Source organism: Belonocnema kinseyi, chromosome 7, assembly GCF_010883055.1.
Source record: "Belonocnema kinseyi isolate 2016_QV_RU_SX_M_011 chromosome 7, B_treatae_v1, whole genome shotgun sequence".
Classification (NCBI taxonomy): domain Eukaryota; kingdom Metazoa; phylum Arthropoda; class Insecta; order Hymenoptera; family Cynipidae; genus Belonocnema; species Belonocnema kinseyi.
In genome coordinates this window covers 11206951-11226174 of record NC_046663.1, presented here as the reverse complement: position 1 = coordinate 11226174, position 19224 = coordinate 11206951, and the positions used below count along the sequence as shown (strand labels likewise).

The 19224-nt window shown below is 30.0% G+C and overlaps 1 protein-coding gene across 1 annotated transcript in view; it reads left to right on the top strand.

The window, feature by feature from the left end:
• The window catches only part of LOC117176894 (discoidin domain-containing receptor 2-like), a 559289-nt gene that overhangs the window by 434231 nt on the left and 105834 nt on the right, over positions 1–19224 (top strand). The gene's annotated exons all lie outside the window — the stretch shown is intronic.

Sequence of the window (19224 nt, the reverse complement as noted above, 5' to 3'; positions counted from 1 at the left end):
ATCCAAGCAAAAGATTATTTTTATATTTTTATTTTAGAAATCATTACCTTCATTTTTTTGCTTCAATTCTAAGTAAAAAATGTTTAATTTTATATAATGACGTTTCTTCTCTTCTTTCAATTGAAGCCAAGAAAATTATTTTTTTAAAAATTGTTTATATCTATAAAAATCAAAACCTGAGCAACAAACTAACTAACCAACAACCAACTAACCTTTAGTAAAGGGATGTTCGATTGTTCCAGAAATATTGACTCTAGAATCGATCTTGAATAGCAGAAAGCAAGATCGTTTAAAAAAAATTAGTTCAGAATCGACCATCCATAGTTCAGTATCACTCCATAAGTCGTCTTCTTAAATGAATATATTTGTGGATGCTTTCCTATATAAATATATTTCTAGGTGCTCCTTTGCTTAGTAGGGATTTTGTTTTTCCAAAAAGATCAATTCTTGAATCGAACACATGAGAATTAACACAGAAAAGTGATCTTTTAACTGAAAAAGATCGATCTTCAAAGAATCTTTTCGAAGTCAAATATCTTTAGTTTATATCTTTTTAAATGATATAATTGTGGATGGTAATTTGCGCGTAAGGATACTTTTAGTACTTTTGATACTTTTGACTGATAAAGATCGATCTTCAAAAAATCAGTTTAGAATCACTTAATAAGTCGTTTCCTTAAATTAATATATGTGACGTGCGACGAAGAAAGGGAGCTTACTCTGAAAAGTGAGATTTTTCATGGCGAGCGGTTGAAGTCGACCCGATAGACCGGACTTTTAGGAGAGAGGGAAGACTTACGAAATCTTCCCTCTCCACTTACCACTACATTCTCACGGAAAGAGATAGGTGGTAGACGCGGCTCACGGACGGGGTATAGATGATACGCATAGGGGGAGCTATGAGTGGTGGGAGGTGTTTCGCAGAATCTCGAGCTGTCGAGCCATATCCCAATTTCTCGGGTAGCTAACAACTCAATTATTAGCAATAATAACGCTCGAATTTTTTCCCCGGTAGTTTCATTAAAAATAGTAGCTCAAAAACTACCAAAATTGTAAAAACCTTGATTTCGATTTATTTAGAGTAAGCCCCCTTTCTTTGGAGCACGTCACATATTTGTGGATTGGCGTTTGCATGGAAGAGATGCTCGGTCTTTCAAAAATGTCATTTTTCGAATCGGACGCATGAGAATTGCTTTAAAAAATTTTCTTCGACAAAAAAAGATCGATCTTTAAAGAGTCTATTGAGAATCGAACATTGCTATTTCAGTTTGAATTCAAAAGTCGTTTTCTTAAATGAATATATTCCCGGACGTTCATTTGATTGTATCACTTCATAAGTCGTCTTTTTAAATGAATAGATTTGTGAATGGTCGTTTTCACGGCAACAGACAAATATTTATATTGCCTTATATCTGATATTTCTCCACTCGTCATTAGAAGGATGTGTATCAACATTTTTATCAGAAATCAATGTTTTAGCTTGTTATTCTTGAAAGTGGATGTGGGTACAAACTTTCTTTGACCGAATATCAATGCATAGCTTCTTCTGATATGAAAAAATTTTGTTCGGATCTAAAAAACTTTATTTTGGGTATACGCAATTTTTTTCTTGATATTTTCTTCATAGATTAAGATAATAGCAGGAGTTTCTGTGCTTGACATGATATGATTTGCGAAATTCATAACCCACTAGAAAGAGGGATATTTTTTATTTTATTCATCTCTCTTTTTTATTTCAATCCTATATATGAGTCGAGATCCACCCTGCTTTGGCCTGTCAATCATGTAAAAATAAATCCCAATAGCGCAGATGTACCGTAATTGACAATACTTATTGAGAATCTGCCAGAGCAGGATTTAAATTATATACAACACTCGATTTATGGGAAACAGGAAGGAAAAATACAGAGAGAGAGAGATAAATTCAAATATTCTTCGTATACCTACCTAACTTGAAAGGATTTTGTTATCAGTCTAGCTTCCATAAATCACCTCCCTTCGAATGTTTAACTCACGGACTCTCAACTAACCATACATTGGACGCAAATCTCGATATAAAAGTTTTCAAAATCATATTATCAACGTGAGAACTTTCAAATAAAAAATGTTTAAATAAGAAGAATTTTTTAAAATTATTTCAACGCATTTTTTTAAATTAAATTATACTGAAATACAGTTTGCTAGTTTTATTTTTGGAAAGAGAAAAAATGTTCTTTTTGTTTACGCGTTATTTAAATTTTAACTTAAAATGAATTACTCGGAACAACTAGCGGATAATATGTTCGGTAGAGGTTTTGTAGAACTTCAAAACCTTTAATCTGTAAGAAGTATTAATTTCTCAATATGAAGATTTCAGGATGGCCTCTACAAAAAATATTGATCTTTTCCCAGATAACAGAAATTTTTCTGGGCCATTAAAATTAAAGTTTAAAATTGTGTTTATAGAAAAATTTTCATTTTAAGTATTAAATACTTTACCACAAAATAAAAGGATCAAAACTCTTCTGAAATTGTAGAATATTACATGACAAGTAGGGTTAGACAGGTCTTTACGGGGAGTCCAATTTTTTCAGCACGATTTGTGAAACCATGCTCGTCCTTGCAAACATTGAGCCCCACGTGAGTACATCCTTAAACCTGTGAGTGATGTACGATTTTTTCGAAATCAACATATTATGAGACTATAAGGCTATCTAAAGGGTGAGTTGGGATTTTCAAAATATCTTTGGACATAAAACATACGAATGACGTGGCAGTCATTTGCTTGGCTGTAATTAGTCATCTCGCGTGGCGCAAAATTTGAAAATTTTTTGGCCAAAGCTAGGGTATTATATATGTTAACCATACGGTTAGAAAATACATTGTGTATTCTGTTATTTAATTAGAAATTCTTTCAAATTTAAGCACTTAAATTTTCAATTTTTTTAATTTTAAATAAAACATTTCTTAATTTTTAACATTTTTATGGAGTTCCGAAAGTTTGAATTGAAAAAGGGAGTTTTTCATTTTTAATATTTTGTTTAATATTTTTTTTAGTTGCAGCAGGGCCGATTCTCCATTCAAAACATTTTTCTAAAGATGAAAGAAAAGAATCTTGCATTTTCAATCTTTTACTGAATAGAGCGAGAAAAATTTTTTATTTCAAATATTTTTGTTCAATTGAAACTTTACAAAATTTTACCATCTCATTTTTTTTCGGAATTGGAAGAAAGACTTTTTTCAGTTTTTATATCTTGATTAATATTTTATTGCGTTAAAGAGTCAGATTTTTGATTCTAGACATTTTTCTTCAGTTACTATTTTTTTCTGAATTGGAAGAGGACATTTTTGTTTTGAATTTATTCCTGAATTGAAATAGGGACATTTTGTACTTTTCATATTTTTATGGAGTTAAAAGAAAGGACATTTATTTTCCAGTATTAAAAGGACACATTTTTTCATTTTTAACAAGTTTTTTAAAATTTCATTGAATTGAAGAAAAAAAAGTTCTGCAATTTTCAAATTTTTCTCAGTACGAAAAGAGTGTAGTTTTTTCTAAATTCTTAACATTTTTATTGAGTTGTAAGGGTTTTATTTGTTAATTTTCAATTTTTGTTTTGAATCGGAAAAAAAATTTCATATTTTTAAGATTTGTATTCAGTTAGAAGCGAGGATATTATTTATATTTGTTTTTCAATTTGAAAAAGGAGTTGCAAGAAATAAATTTTCGGCTTATACTTTTTTTCTGAATTGTAAGAGAGAACTGTTTATTTTTAAAATCTTAATTAATATTTTCATTGAGCTGATGAGAAGGAAATCCAGTAATTTTTAAATTTTTCTCAAGGTAAAATTGGAAGCATTTTTTATTTTCATTTTTTTTCTAAATTGCCAAAGGGGAATTCTGGTATATTTTACATTATTAATCAGTTTGATAGGGTTAAATTTTATATTTTTCAACATTTAGCTTAAGATGGAAGGGGGATAGTTTTTAGTTTAATTTTCAGTTTGAAATGTATAATTTACATGATTTTCATGTTGAAAATTGTGCATTTTTGAATATTTTATTTTAAAACAGTTTTATTTCCCATAGACCTCTTTAAAATGACACACTCTTTAAATCTACAATTTGAACATTGTACTTTAAAAAAAAATGTTTTGGAATTAAGTATTCTTTTTTTCCCTTTTATTAATATATTTTAGCAAAGATTTTTTCTTTAAATTGCTTTCAGGTTGAAAAAAAATCAACAGAAAATGATTATGTTCAATAAAAAGTGCAAAAATATATGAAAAAAATTATTGTTCTAAAATTTTATGATTGATTTGTCAAGTTGAAGGTTTTCAACATTGCTATGCATTTTTTTTTTAATTTTTTGACTATATCAATAGGTTAAACAATCGCCAGACTTTAAATACCCATCTTTACAGGCAACAGGTGCCTCTTTTCAATAACACTAACGTAACAAAATTATACATTTGAAAATCTTTAATTTTCCTGATTGAGTATTTAAAAATTAAGAAAATTGAAAACCAATATTTTCGAATTTATGCTTTTGAACCGTATTCATAACTGTATTATAAGATTTTTTTTAAATGATACAAATTATTATCTGTTAGCTATTGTGTCATGTGGATAAAGATTAATTGATTCGACTTTGGTAATGTATTAAAATTAACTAATAACGTAGAGGTTTTCTAAACCTGTCTAGAGTTCTATTTATCTCGTTAAATATTTTTTAAATAAATAATTAGTGAAGTAGAAATGAACATCGCTAGATTCCGTTTTATGAAACTTAATCGCAAGGTAATTGAATGTATATTACGATATAAACAGCGAAAATACTTGCGTTAATATGGCTGTGTGTTGATACATACTGAAGAGAACCCTTTGTAAGAGGGTAATTTTACAATTACATATATATGAGAACGAAGCTTATACCACGGTGCGGCTATTCTGCTTTGTCCAGAGGCTATTTCCAACCCCATCTTGGTCTTCCCACCCCATCTATCCTCCGACAGCACGACTGATAATTTTCTGCAGGACGGATCTCTTTCACTTTGAATTCGATATCCCACGAATTTAATTTCCTCTTGCGATTCGATAAAGTAGTTCTGTTATTTCAACTATCGCGAACCATCAAAGGGGTGCTGCGGATTAGCCTAAAAAAATACGTATCCCGAGGAATTATAAAAATGTTCCACCGATAGCCCGTAACGAGGCGAAAAATAGAAAGGAAGAATTCAATACTTCTATGATAAAAGATCCTCTCTTGGATTGTATCAAAAAACGAGCAATGTGGTCTGGGTCGTCTAAACAAACCACAGTGGCATTGCTCGTCTACCCTAATCACTCAGATATTGGTGATATAAACTAACCACTCTGGTGATAATCTTCTAAACTAACTACTGTGGCGGTGGGCGAATAAATTAACCTCTGTGGAGTTGGTCGTCTAAACTAACCACACTGGCGCTGGTTGTTCAATCTAGTCACTATAGCATTGGTCATCTAAGCTAACCCGTTGGTTATCGATACTAACCACTCTGGCCTTCTTCGTCTAGCTTAACTCCTTGGTCTTCTACAATTACCAATCGGGCTCTGGTCATCTAAACTAACGTCTCTAGCGTTGGTCGTCTAAACTGAACCACTAGTTGTCGACACTAATAACTGTGGAATGGACTGCTCTGGTATTGGTTGTGTAAACAAACCACTTTGGCAATGATCGTCTAAGCTTATTACTGTGGCATTTGTCGTCTAAATTAACCACTGTGGTTTTGGTCGTCTACACTAACTAGTGAATCTGACATCAATCGTCCAAATCAGGCAGTTGGACATATATGCAAACCATTCTCGCGTTGTTCACTTAAACTAACCTCTCTAACGTTGGTCGTCTAAGCTAACTGCTGTCACGTTACTCGTCTGTACTAACTACTGTCACATTGGTCATCTGAACTAACCGCGAATTCGAAATTCACTGTAATACCTTTAAATTCACATTGATTTCCCTTCAACTGAGATTGAATACCTTTTAATTCTTAGAATTCTTGAAATACTGTTGAGTTATTTAATTTTTTTGTATTCTTTTGCACTTTTTTGAATAGCTTTAAATGCCTTCATACTCTTTTTATTTCTTTAAATTTCTTTCAAAACTTCTAAATTCCTCTGAATTCCTTGAATTATTCTTCTGGATATTTTCAACTGTTCTAACAATTTATACTTGTTACAATATTTTTCTATTAAGCAAATCATGGAAAGTTAATCTTTCTGTAATAATGAGATGCTTTATAAATATTAGGAGTAATATCTTTTTTCAAAGACACTTTGTAATCGTCTAAGCAATTCCTTTTCTTGAAATTATTTTTCGTGACAAACTATGAAAGTTAGGATTTTCTAGAACAAATTACAAGCCTAATGGATTTCAGGAAAAATATTTGTTATTAGAAGCATTACTAAATCATTTTTTCAATTATTATTGTCATTTACTCTTGAATTTGTATGAAAAGGTGAATATTCTAGTATTGCAAATTTTCTTACTCCATTCCGGTCATGGTTGAGATATTGTCATTTCCAGAAGTTATACATCGATTATTCAAAAAATTACTACTTGCTTAAACAATTGTTTCATTATTATATAAGTAGTTGCTTATTATTCCGGGATTAATTAGGCAGTTACTTTTACATATTCATAATATGATGAAACAAATTGTTAAAGAAGATAATAATTATTTAAATAATTGATGTATTATTTTTTAATAATAATGTCTTAACCCTTGGCGGCATACATTTTTCTATCAAACTAATTTTATGGATATATGTACCTTAGGAGACTTTATGGGGCTCTGATCACGAATCAGAAGACAGAATTCCAAAATTCAAAATGGCGGACAAATTTTGATAAAGTTGTTACATTTTCATAAAACTTGTTACTCGGGGGTTTCTGAGGTCGCTGATTACGAATCCTGATTCGGTATCAGAGACCCCAAAAACACAGATTCCACTTTCCATGAAAATCCATTATTTTTTTCAAAACTCTTTCGTCATGTTGGATACGCCATTGTGAATTTTGCAAATCTGGTTCCGGATTCATAATCAGCGACCCTAAAAACCCCAGAGTAACCTTTTTTATTTTAGTTTAATAAAATGTGGTTCAAAATGAATTCTTTCGTAAAAACGAGCGATTTTCGAAATTTGTTTATTGAAACTATTTATAATTCTACGCAATACGCTCGTCATCATTTTTTTAAATTCTACAATGCTTCAAATATGATATCAATAAGAATTTCATGACATTACTTCAAAAACATTGAATGTAGAGAAAAAAGTTGTAATAAAAAAGAAGGTGGTAAGCTACAAAACTACAAATTTAAACAATTGCAAAATGTCTTCATCAAAAAATATTGCTCCTATCGTTCTTCAGGTGTATTATTAATTCCAGATAATACGAACTTTTTACTAATTGAAATAAAATCTTAAATCGTAACAACTATAAGTGGTGTAAACAATTTAAAAACCCCTTAAGAGAAAATATTTTGCTGAATCCCATTTTTCCGAAAAGTGAACTTTTTCCATTAAAAAATGAAGCAGAAGATTTTGTTTTGCCAAAGTTGCCAATCTAAATTTAAAAAATCTTGCTTGACCCACTATTTTCAATCTAAAGTTGACTAAGTGGCATGTAAAGGAAAGTTATTTACAATAATTCATTCTTGCGATTTCAAGGATTCTATAACATTTTTTAAAAATCGATTCAGATTGCAACACCCATAATTTAGTATCACTTCATAAGCCGTGTTCTTAAATGAATATATTTGTTCAATGAATCTATGATTAATTGAAGATTGCTAATTCAGTATCACTTTACAAGCCGTTTTCTTAAATGAATATATTTCTAGCTGTTCGTTTGCTTAGTAGGTATCTTTTAACTAAAGAGGCTCGATCTACAAAGAATCCCAGTGGGCACAAAATTTGGCGACGTCTCTACGACATCGTTACGACATATTCACGACAACTTTACGACATCCTATGTCCATGCCGTTTCGAAGTCTTTGCGATATCGTAAAGACATCGTCAAATCATACGACTTATTTACGATATCGTAAAGACACCTTATCGACATGGACATAGTATGTCGTAAAGTTGTCGCACCAATGTCGTAACGATGTCGTAACGATGTCGTAACGATGTCGTAAAGACGTCGTCAAATTTTGTGCCCACTGGGATCTTTTCTGAATTATGCAATTTTAAGGGTTCTATGTTATTATGTATTTTAGCAGAGTTGTCTAGCAATATTTATTATGAGCCTAAATATTCTTAAAGTCACATAGTTTTTGTACAAATTCTTACTAAAGTGAGGGTAAATTTTCCAGACGAAGAAGATTTCATAAATATCTTTCCCATAAAAATATGTGCACTTTTTTATTATGGTAGTTATGGGTTGAACAACATCAAATATTATCGGAAGCCCAGTGTTTGCAGTGTTGTAGCAATGATATATGTTTTCTGTCTTCTGTTAATTTTTTTTTTAAGAGTTGATCCTAAACAAGATTGATCATAATCTTACAAATTTTAAAGTCACCTATTTCTGTGCAAATAATAATATTATAGGGAAAGAACATTTTTTCAGCATGATCTGAAAAACATTTTTTATCGTTTCTTTTTTTTTATTAATAGATTTAGATCATAATAATCAGTGTTTCACACAATAATTATTATTTAAAATAATATAAAAAATCTGCCTGCTTCCTGGACACATTCTCATCGCCCACTTAAGAAGTGATTTTGAAAGAATTTGTAGATCCTTTTGGGTTCGCAATTTTTTTAAATTCATGTTTTTTCTTATTCTTTATAGTTTTACCATAAAATAGAATTTTTAATTATTTTTTGTGCCATCAAAATTTAGATTTTCGATTTTCAAAGAAAATCCAAAAATTTCTTATGATACTCGTGTAGGGCTTTCAAAAATCAATGTTTTTCTCCTCTTTACTAGTTTTCATATCGTGCGTTGCTTGGCTTCAAATTTTTATTTTCGATAGATTACACAGGCCGACAAAATCAGGTCGCCCTTCTAACTCAGAAACCAGAATGTACTTTTCCGAAGGTTATTGGCCTGCTGAATACGAATCTCAGGTCCAAACTTCTCAATTGGTTCTGGTTTCCGACATATCCTAACCTAAATGTGCAAAAAAAAACAACATTTTTTGCCAATATTTGAGGTTATGTAGTATCCAATTTTTTATTACCTCAAAAAACCATAAACGTCATTTTGAAGTATAAATCTCGCCCTTTCGAATGCTGTTGAGTTTGCTAAACTATATTTTATATTTGCTGAGATATCATTTTTGAAATTTTTATGTTTGTGAGTTTACTTCTGTTTAGGGCAAAAATCGCTGTTTTTGCACTTTTAGGTTAGGATATCTCGGAAACAAGAGCCAATTGAGAAATGTGGACATCAGATTTGTATTCAGCAATCCGTTCATAATTGCCAATAACTCCCCAGTGGGCACAAAGTTTGGCGACGTCTTTACGACATCGATGCGACATCTTTACGACAACTTTACGACATCCTATGTCCATGCCGTTAAGGTGTCTTTACGATATCGTAAATAAGTCGTATGATCTGACGATGTCTTTACGATATCGCAAAGACATCGAAACGACATGGACATAGGATGTCGTAAAGATGTCGAAAAGGTGTCGTAACGATGTCGTAAAGACGTCGCCAAATTTTGTGCCCACTGGAACGGACCGAAAAGACTTTCACCCAGAAAACAGAATTTACTTTTCCGTAGGATTTTGGTATGCTGAATCCGAATCTGATGACCAAATTTCTTAATTAACTCTAGTTTCTGAGATATCCTAACCTAAAAGTGCAAAAACAGCAATTTTTGCCCTAAACAAAGGTAAACGCACAAACATAAAAATTTCACAATGTGATATCTCAGCAAAAGCAAACGATATTTCAACAAACTCAACGGCATTCGAAAGGGCGAGACTTATGCTTTAAAATTGAGTTTATGGTTTTTTGTGTGAATGAAAAAATTCGATGCTACATAACCTCAAATATAGGCAAAAATTAGTGTTCTCACACATTTAGGTTAGGATATCTCGGAAACCAGAGCCAATTGAGAAATTTGGACCTCAGATTCGGATTCAGCATACAAAAAACTTTCAGAAATGTATATTCTGGTTTCTGGGTAAAAATCTTGTCGGCTGTGTTATTAAAATTTCGAAAATGCTATAACTCTGAGAAACGTTGTTTCTATCAAAAAAGTCATTAGGATCAATTGTTATTCTATTTTAATACTATAAATATCCGTACATAGAATTTTTAAATTCCGAAAAAAAAGTGAGCTTAAACATTTCCAAAATGCGCTCACTTTTTGGATTTTGATCAAAAATGGCTGGTTAAAAACTCGTACTTCTTTTAGGACCTAAAAAAAGTGTAGCAAAGATCGATTTGATTTGTTCTTTCTTTTTTTAATTATCGTGTTTACGGACGGACGGACAGACAGACAGAGATCATCTTAAAAACTTGATTTTCGGATTCAGGAGATCTCGAAACGTGTAGATCCTTTAAAAAACTGTGGTGTCAAATCTTGGACAATTCTAACCCAGTGGGCACAAAATTTGACGAAGTCTTTACGACATCGTTACGATAGCTTTACGACAACTTTACGACATCCTATTTCCATGTCATTTCGGTGTCTTTGCGATATCGTGAAGACATCGTCAGATCATACGACTTATTTACAATTGCGTAAAAACACCTTAACGACATGGACATATGATGTCGTAAAGTTGTCGTAAAGATGTCGTAAAGACGTCGCTAAACTTTGTGCCCACTGGGAATACTTTCTCAATCATAAATGATGAGAATGTAAAAAATAATAAATAAGATATATAAAAAAAAATTGGGATCTATGATTGACTAAAATTTAAGAAAGCTAATTTGAGGATTTCTAGGTAAAAAGTGAAAATTGAACTCTGAAAGTGAATAATTGAGCAGGTAGACCGAAATAAGTCGGATGAAATTTTCGTGGCAGAATCCTCTAATTGGGATGAATCGGGTGGAAAAGCTCAGAAGGTTGGAGTTAGGTGTTCAGAAACTATTAGAGACTTTGTCGTACAACTTCCGTCGTCATCTCTGTTTACTGTTTGCCGAAGATGCGATGTCGTGAACATTCGCACGTGCAGCTGCAGTTGCAGTTGACACTCAATGTCAAACGCAACTAATGCTCTCCTTGATCTCTCTGCTGACTCGCTCTCTTTGATTTACAGTTCCAAATTCAAATGTACCGTGAACTTCATACACCGGCCTTCTTCTTTTTTTTCTTTTCCTCTCATTCCATTTATTCTTGTCTTTCGTCCTTTCCCAGGCTGTAATCAGACATTTCCTGCCACGAACCATTTCTGTTAAAGTAATCATTTCCCTTGAAATTGCTACCCAAGGGGCTGATCAACAAAAAAAGCAGTTTCGTTTTTAATCGAAAAAGAAAGGTGAGAACCTTACTGAAACAAAGTTGCACCAAGATCGAGAATCCGAATCAAAGAACCAGTTGTAACTTTCTGACACATAGATTCTGAGCGCCAGAAAGCTATAACCGGTTCTTCGTTCATAATAACTAAAATTATAGCTGAGGGGTCCTCCATAAACTACATTACCAATTTTGTTAGCGTTTCTTTTCAATTGTTCAAAATTAAATATTAACGAAACAGTTGTATTATAAAGTTGTCTTCGAATTTGCTTGAAGACATTTGTATTTTTGAAAAAATTATTAATTTCCAACTAGGAAAGGTGATTTTTCGACCATAAAAGATAAATTTGCAGTCCAACCGGACGAATTTTTAACAAAATAGCTGAATTCTTGATAAAAAAAAAAGATGACTTTAGCAAAGTGGTTGAAAAGGGAATAATTAAATTTTCAAATAAAAAATTACTATTTAGTCCAAAAAGACAAATTTTTAATTTAAACAAATAATCTACAACTAAACAGCTGCACTTTTAACAGAATAGTTAAACTTTCAAACCAAAAATACGAATTTTTTCGAAGTGAGTTGAATTTTTCACAAAAATGTTAATTCTCAACTACAAAAGATGACTTCGACCGTAAAAGATAAATTTTCAGTCCAGCAGGACAAATTTTGAAACAAAACAGATGAATTCTTGAACAGAAAAGATGACTTTAAAAAAACACTTGAATTTTACATGAAAAAGTTCATTTTCAGCCTAAAAGGATGATTTTCTGACCATAAAAGGCTAATTTTCATTCTGAAAGGACGAATTTTCAACAAAAAAGATTAATTCTCGTAAATAAAAAATGGCTTTGAGAAAATAGTAGAATTTTGAAAAAAAATGAACTTTGAATGAAATAGTTAAATTTTTAAACAAATAACTGAATTTTGAATCTACAGAGATGAATTTTCATTCCAGAAGATTAATTTTTATTCGGTTGAATTCAACCAATTAATACAAATTTTTGTCAAAATAGTTTAAACCTTTACCGAAAGGATCAATTTTGCGACAAACTAGATTAAGTTTCTGACATGAAAGACTTTTTTACCGAAAAAAATAAATTTCTGGCAAAGTGGGTGAATTTTCAACCAAAGAGTTTTATTCTTTAAAAAAATTAATTTTTAGCAAATTATTTTAATTTTCAAAGAAATAGCTACATTTTCAACCAAAAATTACAAATTTTCAAACGAATAGTTGACTTCTAAAAAAAATCAGTTTTCCACAAAAATATTTCAATTGTCCACAAAAAAAGTGAATTTACAACCATTTTCTTCAATTCTAAAGCCAAAAAGAACAATTTTCTAGAAAACAGTTGACTGTTCTTTCCGAAGATATCAATTTTCAACCAAAATTATGGATCTTCTACCATAAAAAAATTAATTTTCTACCAAGTAGTTCAACTTTAAATCAAATCATATATTTTAAACAAAAATTGAATTCTTAAAGAAACATATAATAGTTGAGAGTATAATTTAAAAAAGTTTTAATTTGAAATAAAGAACAGTTGAATTCAACCAAAATAGAAGAATTTTTTAGAAAATAGTTAAATTCTTAAACAAAACAGCTTTAAATGCAATCAAATAATTATATTTTTATTAAAAAGGATGAATATTCCACATGAAAGTTAAATTTGAACCACATTGTGAATTCTTTATTAAATTCTTTATTTAATTTTCCAGAAACAGTTCATTTTTCTGTCCCGAGAAATTAATTTTAAAAAAAGGTTCATTTACAACCGCAAATAGTTGAATTTTAAACTTAAATTTGGAATCTTCAATAAAAAAAAAACAGATTTTTCTACAAAGTATACAACTTTAAACGAAATAGTATATCTTTCAAAAAAATAGATGCATTTGCAACAAAATATATAATAGTTATTATTTTAACCAAAACTTATTTTAATTTGAATTAAAAGTATCAGTTTTCAACCAAAAATGGAAGAATTATATTTTTACTTAAAAATGTGAATTTCCAACTACAACAAAATGAACTTAAAACAAAATAGTTACACTTTCAACCAAATAATTAATATTTTCAATTAAAATGATGAATCTTAAACAATAAAATAATAATCTTTTGCCAGGTAGTATAACTTTAATGTAAATTTTCAACAACAAATAATAAACTTACAACAAAATAGTTACATTTTCAACCAAATAGTTAGATTTTCAACTAAAATCATGAATCTTCAATTCAAAAATAATTTTTATTCGCTAAATAGTTCAACTTTAAGCCAAATAGTATATTTTGCAACAAAATTAAATAAACACTCAACAAGACATATATTGGTTATTATTTTAACCAAATATTATTTTAATTCAAGATCAAAAACAGTTAAATCCAACCATAAAATAGCCGAAAAATTAACTTCTAAAAAAATGAATTTTCAAACAAATAATTATATTTTCAACCAAAGAGATACGCTTTCAGCAAAAATGATGAATCTTCAAAAAAAAATAAGCATTTTTTGCAATAGGGTTCAAAATTCAACCTAATAGATCAATTTTCAACTGAAACAAGATAAATCTTTTATGAAGAATGAAATAGTTAAATGTTTAGTTGAAAACGTTAATTTTTCTACTAAGAATGGAAAGAATTTTCAAGAAAACAGTTAAATTTTATTCCAAAGAGATGATTCTTCCAATGAAAAAATGAATTTTTAACATATTAGTTTAACTTCTTTGTAGATACTTTCTCAACTTATACATTAATTCTTCCAATATTTTTCAATTATTTATGTGAGTGCTGATTATACCATAATTGTTTTCTACATATTGATTTTCTATAATAAACTTTCCATAATCCATGGAATATTTTACACACTCATGCAGTATTTTGCAATCTTTCACAATCCCATACACACAGAAAAAATAAGATGTAATTCTTAAAGCGATTTTAGACTAATCTTTACCCGCAACAAAAATTAACTTCAGATGTTAATATTTACCCAGCACATATAAAATAGTTACCATGCGAACTCTATTAATTCTTGTTCTGTTTCGATTCGAAAAAATTAAATTTTATCTTCTTTAAAATTACCCGCAACATAAACTCACTTAAGTTTTTTCTGTGCAATCTTGCAATCTTGTAATCTATTCCATACCAAAAATCATATAGTAATTTACCCCTCGATTCCAAATTATTATCTTATTTACTACGATTTGACTTGACTATAAATTCAAAATAACATTATAAAAAAAAGCTGAAAAAATGGAAATCAGTCTTTTCTCTGTAATTTCGGGTACTGCGATTTTTCCCTCAAAGTGCCTGGGGAAAATAATTTTTAGAATGAGATTGAAATGAGATATAATTCAGATATATAAGAATCTGAAAATGAATGATCTTATTATATTCGGAGAAGCAACACGGAAGCTTTTCAGCAATGAATCATTTTTATATGACAAGAGGACTGAAGAGGACCTTGCGAAGTCTCATATTTCTTCGTCCAATTATGCTTGTCCTGAAAAAGAAGGAAACGGAAAATCCTTCTCTTTATAAAAGTCGATGGAAGGTCTCGAAGTCTCCATTATTTTCCCTCACAGTTATTAACCAGAAGTCGAGCAATCGTGTCGAATCGTTCGAGTCTTCTATGAATCGGAGAGTAAATATAGGGAAGCTTTCTTCTCGATATCTCCGACTTGACGCGTGACAGGTTGAGGAAGTTACGAGATCGAGGGAGAGGAAATTAGAAGGAAGATGGAAGTAAGAGCCATAAAACAGAGAAGGAGATGGGTTGAGGGGTGAAAAATACGCATCCAATTAAATCCTTTCGCCGACTTGATACTTGACGTCGACGCCAACTGAAAGACAACAGGAGGAATGTGGGAAAGTTCAGAGAGGCTAGACATTGACCTTTCTTTAGCACGAGTTTTAGGATGTAGGAGTGAAGGGTAGCTGTAAAATTATCCTTGGTTTTACAACACCTAGCTTTTATTTTATGGCACCAGTATAAATATTTATGTTACAGAATGTTTCTCACGTTCTTAAATTCTGGACGGAATTAGTATGAAAATCACAGTAAAACGCTTTACACAATTTAAAAATATAATTATCCAACAGCAGAGAATTTTTATCATGAGGCAGATAAAAATGATTCATTGACGGATAATTGTAATTTTCAATTGTTTGCAACGTTTCTATCCAACTTCAGATAAATAATTTTTCCGGGATTTATCTGATGCAGATTTTTTAGCGGTAATTTAGTTCGACAGTTTCTCTTTTTTCGCTAATAAACAAGTTGTCAATGCTGGGTAATGAGTTTAAATGTCTACGCATAGAGAAGTTAGTTATAACCGTCGCGCTAGTGTAGTGTGTCGCTGCACTTCCGTATGGTGTGGCGTCTGTTACAGATTTGGGGCACTTGTTACCCCAAACTTGCGGAGATCAGCGCTCCGAAATGTGGATGCTATATTTTCCTAAACTGCGCAAGCGCGGAACTATGCCGCAAGCGCCACGTGTGCCGAACGACTCAACTCTACTGTTGATTAAACGGATCGGCCTGTTCGGGGTAATGGTTCTCCCGAATCAAGGAAGCCTTTCTACGAAACTTCTCTAAGTCTAGATTTTGTTCTCTATCTTTTCTGATGAATACAAATCAATCACCTGTCTCAATTTGTTTCCATCACTTCTTGTCTGCTGAGGTATTACAACATCATTTGCATAGAAAGAACTCATATCCTATACATCCTCCCCATCAGAATCATGATCTACTTCTTCTGTCTGAACAATTACAGGATTCTATAATAATTATGTTAGAGTCAATCAGGAAAATAATAAAACAGTACATATAACTATTTGAAGTGGGCTCCTGAGTCCAGGAAAGCAATTTCGATTATTTTAAATATACTAAATCGTATTCAGTGCTGCATTCAAGTGACGCGATACGAGATTCGATCAATAATTTACTTAATCTCGGTTTGCTATTACGATACTCTCATATCGTCTCGTCGTACTCGATCAATATTTTTGAGAAAACGTTCGACCTCGATGAGGTTGTTATTTTTCACCATATTTTTTCACACAAAAAATTTTTATTACCAAATTGAACAAAAAAAATTCAATTTTAGTGTTTTAATGTATTTAAAATAAATATTTTCATTATTATAAGATTATCAAAAACACTGATGTCACTTAACTTTATTCATCCATAGAAAATTGTGCTTTTTTATATTTTCATATTTATAATTGACTTTTTTGAAATACAAATTAAAATATGACATTTATCATTAAAAAAATTCTGAATATAAAGAGAATGCTGGGATTTATGAATATTAAAAATTACGTTTTTTTAAAGAATTTTAAAAGGTTTCAAGAGCATCATTAAAAGTTTCTTATATTGCTTGGGAAATTTAAAGACATTTTTTAAATTCAATTTGAAGAGAAAAATTGAGGAACATTTCCAAAAATTTCAAACGATATAAAATTTTGAAAGAAAATGTAGATGTTTTTAAAGCAAATTTTAACAAATTTCCAAGAATACAACATTTTAAAATGTTTATTCCAGTAGTTTTGAAGTTTTATAAGTTTCAAATAGATTTTAAAAATTATTCAAAACTTTAAACAATTTTAAGAAATTTAAAAAAAAATGAAAGTGATTTTTCAAGAATGTTAAAAATAATTTAGAAAAAACACTTGATATTTCAAAGAATTTGAAGTAAAATTAAGATTTTTAAAGAATCCGAACAAAGAATTTAGAATTATTTTAGTCATTTTAACTTGTTTAAGACAATGAAGAAATTTTCTTTAGATTTTTAGAAAAATTTGCAACGTTTTTTTCTGTGAAAAATTAATATAAAGTTTTTCAAATCATTTCAAATAATTTCATAATTTAGTGAAAAAGTATTTGCAAGACTTCAAGGTAAGTTTTTAAAGATTTTTTATAAATTAAAGTGAAGATACTTTTTGAAAATTTTCCAGAATTAAACAAAATTGTAGGAAAAATTCGAGTAATTTTCCAAAATATTTACAAGTTTTTTGAAAGATTCAAAGGCTTAAAAATAATTTTTAAAAAAATCTTGAGTTTCCTGAAAAAACTTAAAACGATATTTATTTTTTTTAGATAATTTTAAGATTTGAAAGAAAAATTTCAAAGCATTTTGGCCGTTTTGAAAGGTTTCAAGAAATTAGCAAACATTTCTTAAGATTCGTGTGAAGATTTTAAATTTACTTTTTTTAAATTAATTTTTAAAGATAATTAAAAAAACTCAAAATATTTCAAATTTCAGTAATAATTCAAGTTAGATTAAAAGATATTTAGGAATTTTAGAAGTTTTGAAGAAATTAAAAATAATTTCAAGCTATGAAAGATTTTCGAAAGTTATTTATAAAATATTTTTTAATTTCTTCAAAACTATTTTTTTCAAGTTTATGGTGAGTAGAAGATTGATATATTACAAGAGAATTAAAATTATGTACAGAATTTCAATTATTTAGGTTTTAGATTCATGAAATAATAGTAATTAATAATAATTACGTTTTAATAATTGAAAGACTTTTACACTTCAGAAGAATTAAAAAATGTAGATTTATGGACACACTATTTTTTTACTACTTGCCTTAGTTAGGAATTAATTATTTATTTAGCCGAGCAATTATTAAAAGTAGAATTAATTTTCTTCATTATTTTTTTCGAAAATCACTTTTATAATGACAGTTCTCATTTTTCCGATATTATCGGTCGAATTGGATCAAAAGTTAGACATGAAAGGATATGATTGGTAACAAATGAATGTACGAGAAGTTGGTTTTAGAATATCTTTCAAAAACGAACGAGACTAATTAACATATTTAAAGTTATTTTATTGAAATGTAGCACTAATCGCATGTAAATGAGCGGATCTTTTTTTTCCTACGGGGTCAAAAAAAGAAATCCAATCGTTTAGATACGAGTCAGATGCATCAGAGTTCCACCTTTTATGTTATTAAGAAGCCAATTTTGAGTGTCTCAGATCAAATTTACTGCAAATAGGAGACATAATCTACCCGTTCAATTCTTTACGGCAAATTGAAATCTGAAAAATAAAGTCAGAGAACGTTAGGTACTTCCTGGGAACCCAATTCACCGTTTTGGAATTTAACAGTTCTTGCCGGAACTTCTACAGCGTGGGATGATTATTTAAATGATAAAATATCACCAAATAATATTTATACTAAAAACTATTATTGACTGTATAACTTTTGTAATATAAATTATTTTGGAATTATATTATTTTGATATGCACAGAAACATTTTTTTTATAATAAGGAAAATATTGGTTTAAATACGGACGATGCAATACTTTCTTGAACTAAGAATATTTTTCCTGTCCCAAGAAAATATACTTGATTACAGAAAATTAAGTTGCTCTTCACATAAGTAGATTTGCTTGAAAGAGGACAAATTATTCGGAAAAATATTTCCTTTATTCAATGCTAATTTCTCTTCCGCGAAAGATTAAAAATTTCATTCATACTATCAGTACTACTTGTTATATGCTTTTTTATATTATGATTACAAAAACGAGTGCCGAATAATATTTTTTTTCATTCACAGATTGTTGAAATTTCAACCATAGTTGTTTAAAACATCAACCTCATGTGTTTGAAAATTCAGCAAGATATTTCTATCAGTGCAACGCCTTCTTCAAGCAGGTTCGGAATCAACACCTTTAAGGGCATGTGACACAGCTAAATACCTATATTACCGACCTCACTTTTTCCGTTCACTGAATGTTTTTTTGAACCTAAGAACTTTTTTTGTAAA